Source organism: Eptesicus fuscus, chromosome 6 (assembly GCF_027574615.1).
Source record: "Eptesicus fuscus isolate TK198812 chromosome 6, DD_ASM_mEF_20220401, whole genome shotgun sequence".
NCBI lineage: Eukaryota > Metazoa > Chordata > Mammalia > Chiroptera > Vespertilionidae > Eptesicus > Eptesicus fuscus.
In genome coordinates this window covers 72,385,309-72,402,114 of record NC_072478.1, presented here as the reverse complement: position 1 = coordinate 72,402,114, position 16,806 = coordinate 72,385,309, and the positions used below count along the sequence as shown (strand labels likewise).

The following is a 16,806-nucleotide window of genomic DNA, read 5'->3' as shown; positions in this document are numbered from 1 at the left end:
GGCCAGCAGGGGAGGGCAGTTGGGAGGGACCAGGTCTGCAAGGGAGGGCAGTTGTGGGCGATCAGGCCAGCAGGGGAGGGCAGTTAGGGGCGACCAGGCCGGCAGAGGAGGGAAGTTGTGGGCGACCAGGCCTGCAGGGAAGGGCAGTTGGGGGGGACCCAGGCCTGCAGGGGAGGGCAGTTAGGGGTGACCAGGCCTGCAGGGGAGGGCAGTTAGGGGTGACCAGGCCTAAAGGGGAGGGCAGTTAGGGGTGACCAGGCCTGCAGGGGAGGGCAGTTAGGGGTGACCAGGCCTAAAGGGGAGGGCAGTTAGGGGCAAACAGGCTGGAGCAGTTAGGTGCAATCAGGAAGGCAGGCAGGCAAGCAGTTGGGAGCCAGCAGTCCTGGATTGTGAGAGGAATGTCTGAATGCCCGTTTAGGCCCGATCCTCCCTCAAGGGGTCCCAGATTGGAGAGGGTGCAGGCTGGGCTGAGAGACACACATCCTCCCCTTGTGCACAAATTTCGTGCACCAGGCCTCTAGTAAAAACAATAATTTCATATGATCACAGGGATCGGCTAATCAATATTTAACAGCCACCTCTCTGGAATAAAGGCCCTCATTTGTAGCTTTTGCTGATTCTCCTGCTGTAAAGAGTCTCACCATAGCCAGGTGCAAGGAACAAGATAAAGGAGCTCCCAGATCTCATAAAGCTTATAATCTATTTGGGCACACAATAAAAAATTTAAAATACACAATTTCAAGGACTGACAAATGCTATGAAGGTGATGGGGGTGGGGGGAGCAGCTATCATAAACTGAGTGGTTAAGAAATTAGGTAATATTTAAGCTGAGATCTTAAAGATAAGCCAACCTTTCAAAGATCTGGGGGAACGGAAACAACTTGTGTAAAAGCCCTAGTGCAAGAACAAGCATGGCATATTTGAGAAACTGAACAGCTAAATGGTGAGCAAAGGTGAGATACTCCTAGAAGTTTGTAAATTTGTATTTTCTGGATGACTATAGTTTGTATTTTATTCTAAGTGGATTGGGAAGAGTACCTTGATAAATGTGTTGAATGAATGCATACTTTAAAAAAAAATCCTCATCCAAAAATATGTTTATTGATTTGAGAGTGAGGGGGAGAGAGAGGGAGAGAGGGAGAGAGGGAGAGAGGGAGAGAGAGGGAGAGAGGGGGAGGGGGGAGGGGGGAGAAGGGAAGAGAGAGGGAGGGGGAGATGGGGAGAGGGGGAGGGGGGAAGGGGGGAAGAGGGAGAAAAACATCAACCAATTGCAGTTGCCTCCTATTTGCACCCTGACTGGGGATCAAACCTGCAACGCAGGTATACTAACTAGTATGCCCTAACTAGGCATCGAACCTGAAACCATTTGGTGTGCAGGACGATGCCCCAATCAACTGAGCCACCTGGCCTGGGCTGAATGTATACTTTAATGCATTATTTTAATGACCTCTTATGAGACTTAGGTCACAGCTATGAACTGAAATCACTTTTCTCAATATGATCATTTTGGTTGCCTCACAATCTATCTAGAACATTATGAAGTTAAAGCAGCATGGTATGGTAGACCTCACACAATGGATATAGCTAAAATAAACTTAGTGGTAGGACTGCACATCAGCTCAGAAATAAGGATCTTATTAGTCCAAGATGGGTGTTTTAAATGTGAAATGCTAATATGAATTCAGGTAGATCAATGACAAATTCCAATGAAGAAAAAAAATTCCAATTAATTTGACCCAATTAGTCTACAAAATAGATTAATTCAAAATCATAGGCAAACACTTGTAGTGTTGTCATCCAAAATAACTTCACATGGTATGTAAACTTTTTACAAATTATCACTGTGTTTTAATATGAAAATTTTATATTTTAATTTCATATTTTAAAGTGAAAAAATATAATAATAAATCTGATTTATAAATATTATTGCTTAAGAAGTGAAAATAAAATAGCAAGCGTATGCAACTTTAAATTATATTTGCATACCAATAAACTGTAAAGATATATATAAACACATATATGTCCACACCTCTGACGGCCCTGAAAACTAGGTCCACATTATGGTCACATGAAAGTCCTTCAGACAAGTCAACCTAGACATAAATTACTACATATTGCACGAAAATAGGGAAATGTTTAAACTGGTTCATAGAGAATAATTTATGCTTACACAAATTACCTATTCATTCAGAAACTTCTACTAAGCCACCTATTTCAATAATTTATTTAAAAGATTTTTTTAATTAACCTACAAGAAATGAGACCTATAGCTCAGAAAAAAAGTTTAAAAAATCTTGTCTCAGCAGAATGAAATACTGAAAGTTTGCATATCATTAATTTCCCTTACACTCTGATTTCCCACCTAAAAAACACTTTGCAGTTTTTAAAAAGCACTTAAATATATTCAAGCATTTTCCACTTAAGAACACAGTATTTACATCCATATGATACTCCCCATAGACTTGTGTACATTAATGTAGCTAGCTGCTAGCTTACCACAGAAGTACAATAAATGCCCCCATTTTCTGAGGGGCAGTAGATAAACAGCCTCTCTTTGGATCCCATAACCTGACAAAAGGAAAGTATAATATGGTCCAACGTGAGTGTCTAAGTCCATGTAAATCACCGACACTCAGAATGCAAAAAACATAGCCTAAAAGAAATCTGGGCAAGTCAAAAACAGTTTGTGTGTTTTTTAAATGTTGTTACCCTACTTACCAATCAGGCTTTTTTTCTTCTTCTCTATTTCATTTATCTTACTTGCCTCTGTGTTCCTTTTCTACAACCCTTACCATTTTCCTGTGTATTTTCACTTTCCATATACAAAATTTGATTTGAAACTTACCTTATCCTCTAAATATGTTTTTACTTAATTCTTATGGGACTATATGGTTTTAGGTGAAATACTTTTAGTTACAGAGACATACATATAAGCTGTTACCAAAGACATGAATAACAAGATAAGCGGCCATTCATTTAGCAGATATGAATGCCCACCATGTGCCAGTCCCTCATGAATCCTGGGGATTCTGCAGTGAATAAAACAAAGTTCTTCCCTAAGGACATGAATACAAGACTGTGTTTGGTAGGTTCAAGAAACTTCAAGGAGACCTATGTGCCTGGTGTGGAGTAAGCCAGCGCGGAATCAGTAGGACATGTGACAGAGGAAGGAGAGACACAGATCTCTGTACGCACTGTTGTATTCTAGCTTTTACTCTAAATGATATGGAAAGTCACTGAAGGGTTTTGAACATAAAAATAAAATAATTAGGCCAGCGTGGCTCAGCGGTTGAGCATCTACCTATGAACCAGGAGTCACGGTTGAATTCCCGGTGAGGGCACATGCCCAGGTTGCGAGCTCAATCCCCAGTGTGTGGCATGCAGGGGGCAGCTGATCAATCATTCTGTCTTATCACTGATATTTCTCTATCTCCCCTCCCCTCTCCTTTCCTCTCTGAAATCAATAAAAAATATATTTTTAAAAAATAAATAATTAAGCTTTCATTTCAAAAGGATGGTCCTGGCTGCTGTGTGGAGAACAGAAAAGAGCGAAGCAGCAGGGAGACCAGAAAGGCGACTACAAAAATAGCACAGGCAATAGAGGACAGGTGCTCAGAGAGGGGGGCAGCAGTTGAAGATAGCAAGTTGTGGGTACATTTATTCTCAAGGTAGACTTTAAGGTAGATACAGGACATACTTTCATGCTACATTATTTTGAATTAGATATGGAGTATGAAAGAGAGGAGTCAATAATATCTATGAGGCCCTAACTGGTTTGGATCAGTGGATAGAGCGTCGACCTGCGGACTGAAGGGTCCCAGGTTCGATTCCGGTCAAGGGCATGTAACATGGTTGCTGGCACATCCCCAATAGGAGGTGTGCAGGAGGCAGCTGATCAATGTTTCTCTCCCATCAATGTTTCTGACTCTCTATCCCTCTCCCTTCCTCTCTGTAAAAAATCAATAAAATATATTTTAAAAAAAGAAAAGAAAAAAAAATCTATGAGGCCTGGCCAGCGTGGCTCAGTGGTTGAGCGTCGACCTATGAACCAGGAGGTTATGGTTGGATTCCCAGTCAGAGCACATGCCCGGGTTGCGGGCTCGATCCCCAGTGTGGGGGCGTGCAGGAGGCAGCAGCCAATCCATGATTCTCTCTCATCATTATTTTTTTTTCTCTCTCTCTCTCTCTCTCCCCCCTCCTCTCTGAAAGCAATAAAACTATATTTTTTTAAAAAGAATATCTATGAGGTTTCAGCCAGAGAAAGTGAAAGATGCAGCTGACATTTAATAAGATGAGGAAGAGTGGAAAAGGAACAATCATTGGGATGAGGGAGGAAGAAAGGATAGTTCAGTTTTGACAGGTTAAATTTGGGATGTCTAACTGGAAATGTTGATTAGGTAGTTGGGTATACAAGTCTGGAGGTAGGAAAGAGATCCAGACTAAAAATAACATTTTTAATTTGAAATAAGATAATTCCAGCTAGAAGACAGACGGATGAGTTCACAAGAGACTACATATAAGTAGAGAGGAGCTCTAAACATGGAGCTTTGGAACACAGCCTCGTGTTTTAGAAGTTGGGGCAACGAAAAGGAACCAGCAAAATAAACTGAAAATAAGCATAGTGTCTCAGAAGCAAAGTAAAGGTTTCAAAGAAGATAAATTATCAACCACGTCAAAGACTGCTGTTGCTAATTCCAGTGAGATAAGGACTGAGAACTGACTAGGGAATTTATCACCAAGGAGGTCACTAGTATCTCAACAAGAGCAGTTATAGTAGAGTAGAAAAGAAAAAACGGGATTGTAGGAGACCCAAAGAGATTGGGAGTACTCGTGACCACAAACAACACCTTTGGAGAGCAGTAGCTGAAGAAAGATGCGGTGTTGGGGAGGTTTTTGTCATTGTTTTTAAAGATGGGCAATATTTCACCATAAGAATATGCTGATAGGAATAATCCAGTAGCAATGGTAAACACTGATGATTCAGTGCATTGGCAGGCAGGCAAATGGGGTACACACTGAAGCAATGCAAAGTCCTTGACAAGAGAAGGGGTAAAAGCAGATTGCGGCAATGGTCACAGCAAAACAGGAAATGCAAAGCATGGGCACAGATGCAAGGAGACACGCACAGGTTTTCTTTTGATTGCTTTCATTTTTAATACACAGGAAACAAGGTCATCAGTTGAAAATGAAGAGGAGAAAATCTGTGCAGGAGGCCTGAGGAGGTGTAAAGCAGTCATTCCGGGGCGTGGGAGAGACTGTGGGAAGCAGGAAGGGCCCTGCTGAAGCCAGTGTCGTGAATTAAATGAGGACCAGGTCAGCATGGGTGTGTTTTTCTCAAGACACACTCCACTGCCAGGTACAGGGACAGGCCAGACTAGATGGTGAACTGGAGTTTGCTAGGTGAGTACAGTGAAAGGAGAAGTGCTACCAGGGACCTGAGGGTGTGTAAATGGGGGAAATCATAATAGTGGACACGGAACAGTAAAAAGGTGGTAGCAGCAATGGAGTGTAGGTCCCAGACATGAAAGTACCATTCAGTAGGATACTTTACAGAATGAGCTGGAAAACTGGATGAGGAGGTCCTGGTGAAATGCTTGAAACTGCATTGGATGAAATAACCTTAATAAAGTACAGGCAGGTCTGGTTAAAATGCTATAGAGCTAGCCTGGCTGGCATGGCCCAGAGGTTTGAGCGCCGACCTATGAACCAGGAGATTATGGTTTGATCCCCAGTGAGGGGCATGCAGGAGGCAGCCAATCAATGATTGATGTTTCTCTCATCATTGATGTTTCTCTCTATCCCTCTCCCTTCCTCTCTGAAATCAATATATATATATAAATAAATATATATATAAATATATATATATAAATCAATATATATAAAAAATTTATATATATATAAAATGCTATAGAGCTACAAGACTAAAGCAAAACCTCTTCCTGAGCAAAGTGAGCCTGAAGAAGAGGGAAACTGGAAGGCTAAGGGACTACAGCAGAATGAGATCATAGGAATTGCAGCTGGAGGTTTCCAGACATAGAGTCCCCATGAAAACCATTTCCGGCACTCCTGGAGAAAGAGTCAGCTTTGAGCAACCTGACCAACTGAAGGCACCCATACCAGATCATGACAGCATGAGCCACATCCCCAACCTCCTTTCCCCATGAGCTGAACCCTGGACAGCTGAGGATGGCATACTGAAGAGGAGCTGGCAAATAAAAAGAGGTATGACTAAAATAAGACTACTAATGACTAAAATAAGACCACTACTGGCAAGTGAGCAGAACACTTTTTATTACTTAAAAATAACTAGAAAAGCTATCTAATTTTCCTAAGAACCTGAGAGACAGGCAAAGACTTTAATCTACAGGGAGGGTTCCAAGGTATGGTGAGAGAAAGTCAGTCATTTTCTGCTTAAACTTGTATCAAGTTCCACCCATTGAACATACCAGTTCCACGAATATCCACGGATTCCCACTACATATCAGGTGCAAAATATACACAATTCATTTTTGCTTTGAAAAACAAAAACTGAAAATAAAGTCAAATGAAACAAAATGATTTTGTTTTAGTAGAAGATGCTTACAAATATTCAATAATAAAGATTTAATAAGAAACCTTAGCATGAATTTCTAAGAGGGTAAGCTACAACATAGAAATATCAGTGCTCATCATTTAGTCGTGTTCAAAGACACCTAAATTTAATACGGAGTTATCTAACGCTTTCTAGGAAAAAGAGGGAGCTGGGTTTGGTTTTGTTTTTACCACAATCCATTCTGACTAAAATACACTTACAAGTATTTTAAAGTGTCAGGATAAAGACAATTTATTACATCTTTGGCTCTCAGTTCAGAAACTCCCTTTGGATGGGGCCCCAGAGCAGTTTCAGCTAACCCCTGCTCAGTTCATTTTTTACTAGTATTGCTGAAAGGTTCAAGTGTACTTAAGCTTTGAACTGAGGAAGCAGGATAAAGTTAATTATTAATAAGCTAAATTCCAAGTTTTCTCAGGTAGTATGAAAAAAAACAAATCAGAATAAATGTCCTCACCTCACTAGTAAGTATTAAGGATAAGCACGTTTCACTCAGTTCCTCTCAAGAACGCAGAGGGAACCCATACTGTGAGACAGATCCGACATTTAACATTCAATATAATATTGAAATATTTCTTTTGTGAGAACTGAGATTAAGAACATTGTAACAGATCAAAATCAACATGCATTTGCATTTGTGAGAAAAAATTTTATAAAGCCTTAACAAAGTATCTCAGACTCATCCTAAAGCAAATGAGAAACCTAAACATTTTCATGATAAAAATTTTTTTAAAAAAAACAACCAAAAAAAAAACACAAGTGGGACCTAAAAGCACAATAGCAACCTATCCTGTAGAATAAATGTGAGAAATCAGTTATAAAGCACTCTGGAACTGTTTTATACCAATGTTCATTGATGTTCTCTCTCAATCTATACAACCAAATTGGACACAGCTGCAACGTACCATTTTCAGCATCATTCGTAATCACTTTATTATACCTGACTAAATAAATACTTTCTAGGTTCTTCTAGAGGGTCAATGATTCTCTCATCATTGATGTTTCTCTCTCGCGCTCCCTCTCCCTTCCTCTCTGAAATCAATAAAAAAACAAGATAAAACAAAAACACATTTCTTATAGAAAAGGAATCCACTGTTTCTCCTTGGAGATTTTAAACCAAACAAAACACACAAAAAACAAAAACCTCTCCCCCAAATACTCACACATACACTGATGAACATTTCAGATGTTCAAACAATTATAAAATAGGAGGATCCTGGAACTTATTTAGCCTCAGGACATTATGAACTACTCCAAGGTAGGAATACTTTAAAAAGACTTTTGGTACTTTTTAAGGTACAAAAAAATTAGTCACCATGGGTTCTAATTTCTTGGAAAAGATATTCTAACATGTGCCAATGCTGTTGATTGTCAAGAATTCTGATGAAGTTCTTATCCAAATAAAACATGCCAAGCATTTTTTATTCAACATATCACAGCATGCTTACATTGTTCTTCACCATCACTATTCTCATTTACTGTTAGATTTCTCAACACCAGACTATCAGGAGTATACTGTCAAATAACTCTATAAAAAGTGTACATTTCAAGAAAAACTATTACTAAAATGTGAGGGATTACTTCCTCTACTATCATTCCTAGAAACAACCATACAAAGCTAACAGCCAGTAAATCTAAAGATCTGACAGTATATTTGCATGTACACATTACCTTATAAACACTGTTAAGTCAAAAGGGTTCACTCTAAATTCAAAAGCTATTTGTAAAAAAATTATTAATCTACATTATTTTATCATGATCAGGATTGACTTTAAAGCACATTAATCTAACTTCTGAAGAAGCCAAATAAAAGTTTTTTAAATCATCTATGTTCAGAATTAATAAATACTACAATCCCATTCTCTTTTTATCTCATTTGTAATACTAGAGGGAAAAATCCAAATATGGAACCACAAATTAGTATTAAGTTCTTCCCTTTTCAGCATTATCAAGTCAATACTATATTATTTGTACATGGTGAATAAAAAGGTCAAAATAAAATTTCTGAAAAGATGCTTTATTTTAAATATTTAAAAACATTTCTGCCTAGCCCGTGTGGATCAGTGGTTAAGCGTTAACCTATGAACCAGGAGGTCGCGGGTTCGATTCCCAGTCAGGGTATATGCCAGGGTTGCAGCCTCCATCCCCAGTGTGGGGTGTGCAGGAGGCATCCAATCAATGCTTTTCTCTCATCATTGATGTTTCTCTCTCTCTCCTTCTCCCTTCCTCTCTGAAATCAATAAAAAACAAGACAAAACAAAAACACATTTCTTATAGAAAAAAAATCCACTGTTTCTCCTTGGAGATTTTAAAAAATAGAAAATGGCCAAAACCGGTTTGGCTCAGTGGATAGAGCGTCAGCCTGCGGACTCAAGGGTCCCAGGTTCGATTCTGGTCAAGGGCATGTACCTTGGTTGCAGGCACATCCCCAGTGGGGAGTGTGCAGAGGCAGCTGATCGATGTTTCTCTCTCATCGATGTTTCTAACTCTCTATCCCTCTCTCTTCCTCTCTGTAAAAAATCAATAAAATATATTTAAAAAAAAGAAAAAAAAGAAAGTGTTCCATAGCAAAGATTATTTACAGAAAACAGAACCAGAAGTGCATTACTCTCTCAATCAATACACCGTACCAAAATCATCTAACATGGGAGAGAGACGGAATAAAAATACTAGTTTGCTAAAACTCTTCCACCCTTCATTTTAAATTGCAGAGATTTACATTATTAAACCGATAACATGAAAGTTAACCAAATAATCTTAGCCCTATAAAGTTACCTTCCAACAGACTGTTATGGATCTACACTTCCATGGAGCTTCACCTGTCATCTTTCCCAACTTTCAGTAGGAACTAGGGGTAAGACAGCCCCCACTTGCAGCATCGATAATGAGGAAAGAACTTCACACTCAAGTTTAAAAAAAGAATAATTGTGGGTTTTGTTTGCCCCTAGAAACCCAGCATCCAACACAGGTGTCAGTACATAATAGGCGCTTAATGAGTATCTGTTGAGTAAACAGAGATTTAATTATATTAGTGCAACATCAGTATTTTTTTTTTCGTCCCTTAAGTTTAGAGTTCTCCCTTGCTCAAAAAGCAACTCGAGATCATACCAAGGTCCTCTAAAAGCACATGAACTTCTTTATTCATAATGAAATTGAAAGCTGGGTCTCAAAAGAATAACAAAATATCCAAGCACCTCTGATGGTCTACATTCTTTAAAAAAAAAAAGAAAGAAGAAAGAAAGAAGGCTTATTTTTAAGAAACAGAAAACGACTACCAACTTTCCTCAAGATGAAAAATCCTACATTTCAAACATCTCCCACGCCTGCAATATTGGTAATAATAACTGATCACTCACTCAACAGTATGTATATGTCTTGTGTATGTAAAAACAAAAAAACAAGCATATAAAAACAAACTACATGTTGTTTGCGAATGGTTTTTTTCCCTTAGTCAAGAGGGTATGTGTCTCAATTTTACTGGATGAGAGATCAGCTTTGTCTGATGTTTCAAGATTCATTCATTCATTTACGTATTTTCCTGAGCATCTACTATATACCAGGCCCTTTAAACAAAACGCCTAAATTCTGCACACTTTCTGTACACTGGCCGTCATCACCAAGTTCCCCTACAGAAGCTTATCATTGGAAACAACTGCGGCTGAAGAGGAATGCCAACGCTGTTTCTTGCAGGCAAGAAGTCAGCCCACCGGGGCTTTTCAGCTTTCAGTGCGGCATCCAGCGAGCCGCTCCCTACCACACGCGTTACCCCAAACCGCAGCCAACGCAGCCGGCGCCGGTACAACAACCTGTAAGAGTGGCACGAGCTCCTCCGGGGAGGTGGTCGGGTTCTCTCCGGGCCGACCCGGAGCCGCGGCGACACCCGCGGGCGGAGCACGCCGGACGCCCCAGGCGAGCGTCCCGGATCCGGGGCAGGGGTCCCCGCCCCTCCCCAGCCCTCACCTGCAGCGCCCGGCCCTCTCCGCCCTCCGCCGGCTCCACCCTCCCGACTCCCAGACCCGCAAAGTTGGGGGGAGGGGTCTTCATTTCCATGTTGCACCGGCTGGCGGGGGGCTCCCTCAGCCGCCCGCCGGCCGGGAATTCCGAACTGAGCAGCCACTTCTCGGAGGTGGAGGAGGAGAACCCCACGGCAGAGGGGCTGCAGGAGGACCTCACCCAGACCTGAAAATGGAGCCGCAGGCTCAGCCCGCAGCCCGCAGCGCGCGGCGGGCAGGACCGGGCCGCGCTCGCCCCCGAGCCCTCGGCGGCAGGGCTTCGGGGCTTCGGACCCCCGCCCAGCAGGCCGCCACCGCGAGGCGTGGGGGCCGGTGCGCCACCGGCGCCGCGCGGCACTCACCGTCGTCTTTGTCTCGGCCGCCCGCTCCGGCCGCAGCCGCTCTCAGCGCCGGCTCCGCGGCTGCTACCACCCCCACGCCCGCAGCTGCGCTCCCCGGCGCACTCGCCGCTTCCTGGCCCCGCCCTCCCCGCCCGGGCTCCCGCGAAGGCAGGGCGAGGGGCGGGGCGAGGGGCGAGGGGCGGGCGCGCTCTTAGAGCCGCCGGAGGGCCGCGCCGCTGCGCAGCTGCCGCCGCGCCGGCCCCGCCCCCTGCCCGCCGGCCCCGCCCCCGCCGGCCGGGGCGTGGCCTTTGTCCGCACCCGGCGCCGCGCCGCTGCCTGGAGCGCCGCGGACTAGGAATCCCCTCCGAGGCGAGGGGAACCGAGGCCGGGAGCTGGGGCTGGAGCACGCGCGGGCGGGGACGCGCCAGAAGATGGCGACCGGGGCGGGTGGGGGAGCGCGGGAGCCCCTCCCCACCCGCGGCGGCGGCCCGCGCCCCCTCCCAGAACCGCGCGGAGGGGCGGTGCCTGCGCTCCGAGCGGAGCCGTGGACTCCCCCAGGCGAGCGAGGCTGGTGCTGAGTCTTCCGACCAGTTAGTGGTCTGTCAGTTGGAGGCAGCTGAGAGATGCCCTGATATCATCGGACCACTGCCTTCCCCATCCCCCTTCTTTTTTTAAAGCGGATATCAGAGTCCTTGAATCCGTCATCAGCTGGCTTAGGGCCGAGACCATCCACCTGGCTTTTGAAATGGATGAAATTAGTTGTCTACTGGATCGCTGAGACTCCTTTAGTTGTACATGTTACATATCTCCCAAATCAGAAACACACGAGTGCCCCCATCTAGCAGCCAAACACTTTGCTAAAATGCCTATAAGTTTTCAAGCCTACAATACTTGGAATATAGGCATGTACATCTTCACCATCTCCACTGACTATATCAGTGCTACATTCCTTTTCTCTTCCCCTATGTTTAGAGTTCTCCCTTGCACAAAAAGCAACTCAAGACCATGCCACAGTCCTTCTAGTTAGTTGCTCAGGCCAAAAACTGCAGTCATCCCTGGCTCCTCTCATTCTCTCATCTTCACCTCCAATCTGTTAAGCAAGCCTGTTGGTGGTTGCAACTTCAAAATAAATCAGAATCAGACCACTTGTTACCCGCATTACTTCCATCTCTGGCCTTCACTAGCCTCTGGTCTCCCTGCCTACCATTAACTCAGTCTATTGTCAAAACAACAATGAGCACATCCTCTTACAAGAAGTCAGCTCCCATCTCATCCAGTCAAAACCCTCCAATGGCTCCCTACTCATTTCTTGCTAAAGGCAGGGTCTTTACAGTGTCCTACAAAGCCCTTGGGTTTGCCTTTCCCTATCCGTCTCTGACTGCAGCTCCAACAGCTCATTGTCCGTGAAATATTCCAGACAGACTCATATTTAGGGCCTTTGCCAGAGCCATTCCCTCTGCCGGGAACATTCTTCCCCACTGACCACCTTCACTCCTTTTACCTCCTTGCACATATCTCACCTTAATAATAATGCTTAGTCTGACCACGCTATCTAAAATTGCAACTGTCCAAACCCCAACTCTTAATTCTTGCTTTTTCTTTTCTTCCCATGACTCTTTGAACCTTGTAACAATCTTTTCTTTATTTTGTCTGTTTACCTTTTAGTGTCTGTCTTCCCAATTAGAAAATGGATTTTTTTGTGTTTTGTTCAACTGATGTATCCCAAGTGCCTACAGTAAATGGAAAAAATTTTAAGTCCCTCGAGATAATAAAAAGTTCAAAACAAACAAACAATAATTTTTTATTTTAAACTTCCTCTTGGTTCCAATTTCTATGTTTACCATAAGAGCCTTATCTATATCATAAGCATTTGTCTTCCTAGTTGTCCTGAGTACAGTGATAACTTGACATTTAATGAAATTTTTCTAACCAATGATATCCTGGTATTCTATTTCACTGAGTGGTAATAATGTGATAAACTAGAGGAAACTCAAAGATATATTAATTCTAGAAATTTCCTAGGACATACAAAACAGAAAATTCTGAATGTGATATATGTATTTGTAATCTTTCCTTTGAATTACAAACGTACTCATCATGTGTGAATGCTTTAAGTTCCTATTATTTATTCATAAAGGTTAATATTCATTAAGTAAATATTTATTTTAATATTTTTCATATTTTGTGTATAACATATCATATGTGATTGAATACCTTGATAATATCTCATTTCAGTTGCTATTCATACACCCCTCCTGTCAGTAGAAAAAAAGAAAAATCAATTCAGAAGACAATTTTATTTAATAGCAGGATACCTTTTATATAAAAGTCTGTATTATAATAATTTGCTCAGTATTATATTTATAGCATAGTCTCTCTATATATTTAATTTATCCTTTATGATTTAAAACAATTTAAGGCTACAGATTATCCCTTACAATTTGGATTATCCTATCTAATAAAGAGGTGATATGCAAATTGATCATCACTCCAACACACATGATGGCCACCCCCATGTGGTAAAAGATGGCTGCCCCCATGTGGACACAAGATGGCCACCACAAGATGGCTGGCAGGGGAGGGCAGTTGTGGGAGATCAGGCCAGCAGGGGAGAACAGTTGGGGGGGACCCAGACCTGCAGCGGAGGGCAGTTGTGGGGGGACCGAGGCCTGCAGGGGAGGGCAGTTGGGGGTGACCGGGCCTGCAGGGGAGGACAGTTAGGGACAACCAGGCCTGCAGGGGAGGGCAGTTAGGGGCAACCGGGCCAGCAGGGGAGCAGTTAGGCGTCGATCAGGCTGGCATGGGAGTAGTTAGGGGGTGATCAGGCTGGCAGGCAGAAGTGGTTAGGGGCAATCAGGCAGGCTGGAAGGCAGGCGAGAGAGAGGTTGGGAGCCAGCGGTCCTGGATTGTGAGAGGGATCCCAGATTGGAGAGGGTGCAGGCTGGGCTGAGGGACACACACACACACACACACACACACACACACCCGTGCACAAATTTCATGCACCGGGCCTTTAGTTTTTTATAAAATTAAATAGACTACTTTTGTTTAAAAAAAAAAAAACCACATTGACAATGTGTTTCATCAATGTCAAAATATGAATTATAATAATATAAGATAATAATTTTTCAGAGTCAAAATTATGTGTCTGGGCTGTCCTTAAAATTGTTACCACATAAAATCTTATTACAAAAGGACAGGGTAGAAAACAGACACTATTCACAAAGTATACATTGAAAATGCTACTAAAAGTACATGGCAACTATGATAGTACAAAAGAAACTGTTTTGCACACTTACTAGTTCATAAACAAAAAAATGACCTCAACAAAAATAACACGGTACATCTGTATTGTAACAAATAATGGAAACATTAACACTGAGGACAATAGCAAGCAATGTGTTGGTCTAACCAACTGCTATCACTACTCTAGAGTTCATGTAGCTGCCACCCTGGCCTGATTTTCTCATCTTTTACTTAAATAAATTTTCCTTCAAAAAATCATTTAAGCAAATGTATTTTTTTCTTAAATGTATGCTATTAATATTTTATTAAAACTTCTTTCTAAAATTTGATACCAGGTACTTTTCACATACAAGAGAGATGGTAAATGGAGTCAGAGGCTAGAGTTCAAACTCTACTGGATAATTATCTGGGTGACCCTGAGCAAGGTTCTTAATGTTTCTAAACCTGTCTTTTCTTCTCATTTAATGAGTCCATAATAATACTTACCTCCAAGAATTGTTGGAAGAAATCAGTGAGACAACTCAAGCAAAGTTCTTAGTCCTGGGGCTGGCACATGTTAAGTGCTGGTAAATACTAGCATTATCATTTCACAAGCATATAATTAAGCTCATTGCCCTATATTTGCAATACTGAGAAAATAGCTCATAATAGGCCACAAATGGGATGGTTTGAGTTCTACACCAAGATAGTATAATATGCAATTAACTGAATATTTTTTAAGTGGCACTAACATTTTTTCTACTGTCACTATGTGCCAGGCACAATTGTAGGCAGCAAAGGAAGCTAAGTGAAATAGGTCCAGACCAAGGATAGCTTTACAGTTGAATGACAAGAGACATATAGTTAGTAAATAATTATTTTTAAAGTAGTATGACCATACTTCCTGATTTGTCAGGGATGCCTCTTATCCTGGATTAATGGTTATTTGTGCCCCTTTTTATTCTCAATGTGTCCAGGTTTGGATGACAAATTATGTGGTCACCTCTAGACAGAAGTATGTGTACAGTGATTGAGGTACAGAGAAAGAACTATCAGTTCTGTGTAATGCTATTGAGACTTAAATTGCTCCTTGAAAGGAACATTTAAATTTGCCAAGTGCCACTCTACCAAGACTGGGAGACATAGCAGCTCTACCTAATACACAGAAACAAACACGGGGTGGGGGGGGGAGAGCCAAAATGAGGAGACAAACACATAATAAATGAAAGAACATAATAAAACTCCAGAAAAAGAACTAAACAAAATGGAGACAAGCAATCTATCAATGCAGAGTTCAAAACACTGGTTTTAAGGATGTTCAATGAACTTAGTGGAAGAGTAGATGAACTTAGTGAGAACTTTACCAAATAAATAGGAAACACAAAAATAGAGATAGAAAAATAAAAAAAGGATGGTCAAAAATGAAAGTATAACAACTGAAATAAAGAATACCTTAGAGGGAATCAACAGTAGATTATATGAAGCAGAGGACAGAATCAACAATTTGGAAGACAAGGTAGTAGAAACACCCAGTCAGAACAGCAAAAAGAAAAAAGTAATTTAAAAATGTGAGAATAGGGTTAAAGGACCTCTGAGATAATATCAAAAGCACCAACATTTGCATCAGAGGGGTACCAGAAGTAGAAGAGAGAGAGAGCAAGGAATTGAGAAACTATTTGAAGAAATAATGATGGAAAACTTCCCTAACCTGATGAAGGAAATAGACCTACAAGTCCAGGAAGTGCAGAGAGTCCCAAACAAGATGAACCCAAAGAGGCCCACACTAAGACACATCATCAGTAAAATGAAAAACGTTAAAGACAAAGAGTATCTTAAAAGAAGCAAGAGAAAAGTAGTTAGTTACCTACAATGGAGTTTCCATAAGGCTGTCTGCTAATTTCTCAACAGAAATTTTGCAAGCCAGAAGGAATTGGTATGAAATATTAAAAGTGATTAAAAACAGGGACCTACAACCAAGATTACTCTATCCAGCAAGACTATCATTTAGAATCAAAGGACCGATAAAAAGCTTCCAGGACAGGAAAAAGCTAAAGGAGTTCATCACCAGCAAATCAGTATTACCAGAAATGTTAAAGGGACAAGAAGAAGAAAGAGGAAGAAGAGACTTAAAATATGAATAATAAAATGACAATAATTATATACCTTTCAATAATTACTTTACATTTAAATAGATTAAATGCTCTAATCAAAAGACAGAGACTGCCTGAGAGGATAAGAAATGGACAAGACCCATGCATATGCTGCCTACAAAAGACCAAAAGACACACACAGACTGAAAGTAAAAGTATGGAAAAAGATACTTCATGCAAATGGAAATAGAAAAAAAGCAACAAGCTGAGGTAGTAATACTTATACTAGACAAAATAGACTTTAAAACAAAGGCTACACCAAAAGATCACAAAGGACCCAAAATTCTACTTCTGGGTATTTTTCTGAAGAAACCCAAAACACTAATTTGAAAACACATGTGCATCCCTATGTTCGTTGCAGCATTATTTCTAACTAGAGGCCCAGTGCACGAAATTCATGCATGGGAGGTGGGGTGTTCCTCAGCCCGGCCTGCACCCTCTCCAATCTGGGACCCCTCGGGGGATTAATCGGGCCTAAACCGGCAGTCAAACATCCCTCTTACAATCCG

The 16,806-nt window shown here is 41.7% G+C and overlaps 1 protein-coding gene across 3 annotated transcripts in view; it reads right to left on the bottom strand.

The window, feature by feature from the left end:
• CDC42SE2 (CDC42 small effector 2) overlaps positions 1 to 11,039 on the bottom strand; it is a 75,750-nt gene extending 64,711 nt beyond the window's left edge. For 2 of the 3 annotated variants that reach the window (XM_054717799.1, XM_054717798.1), the window contains exon 1: positions 10,944 to 11,038. The gene's annotated coding sequence lies outside the window, so the exon portion shown is untranslated. Of the gene's footprint in view, positions 1 to 10,943 lie in introns of all 3 variants that reach the window. The other variant, XM_054717800.1, reaches the window with a different exon arrangement.
• Between the last annotated feature and the right edge of the window lie 5,767 nt (positions 11,040 to 16,806).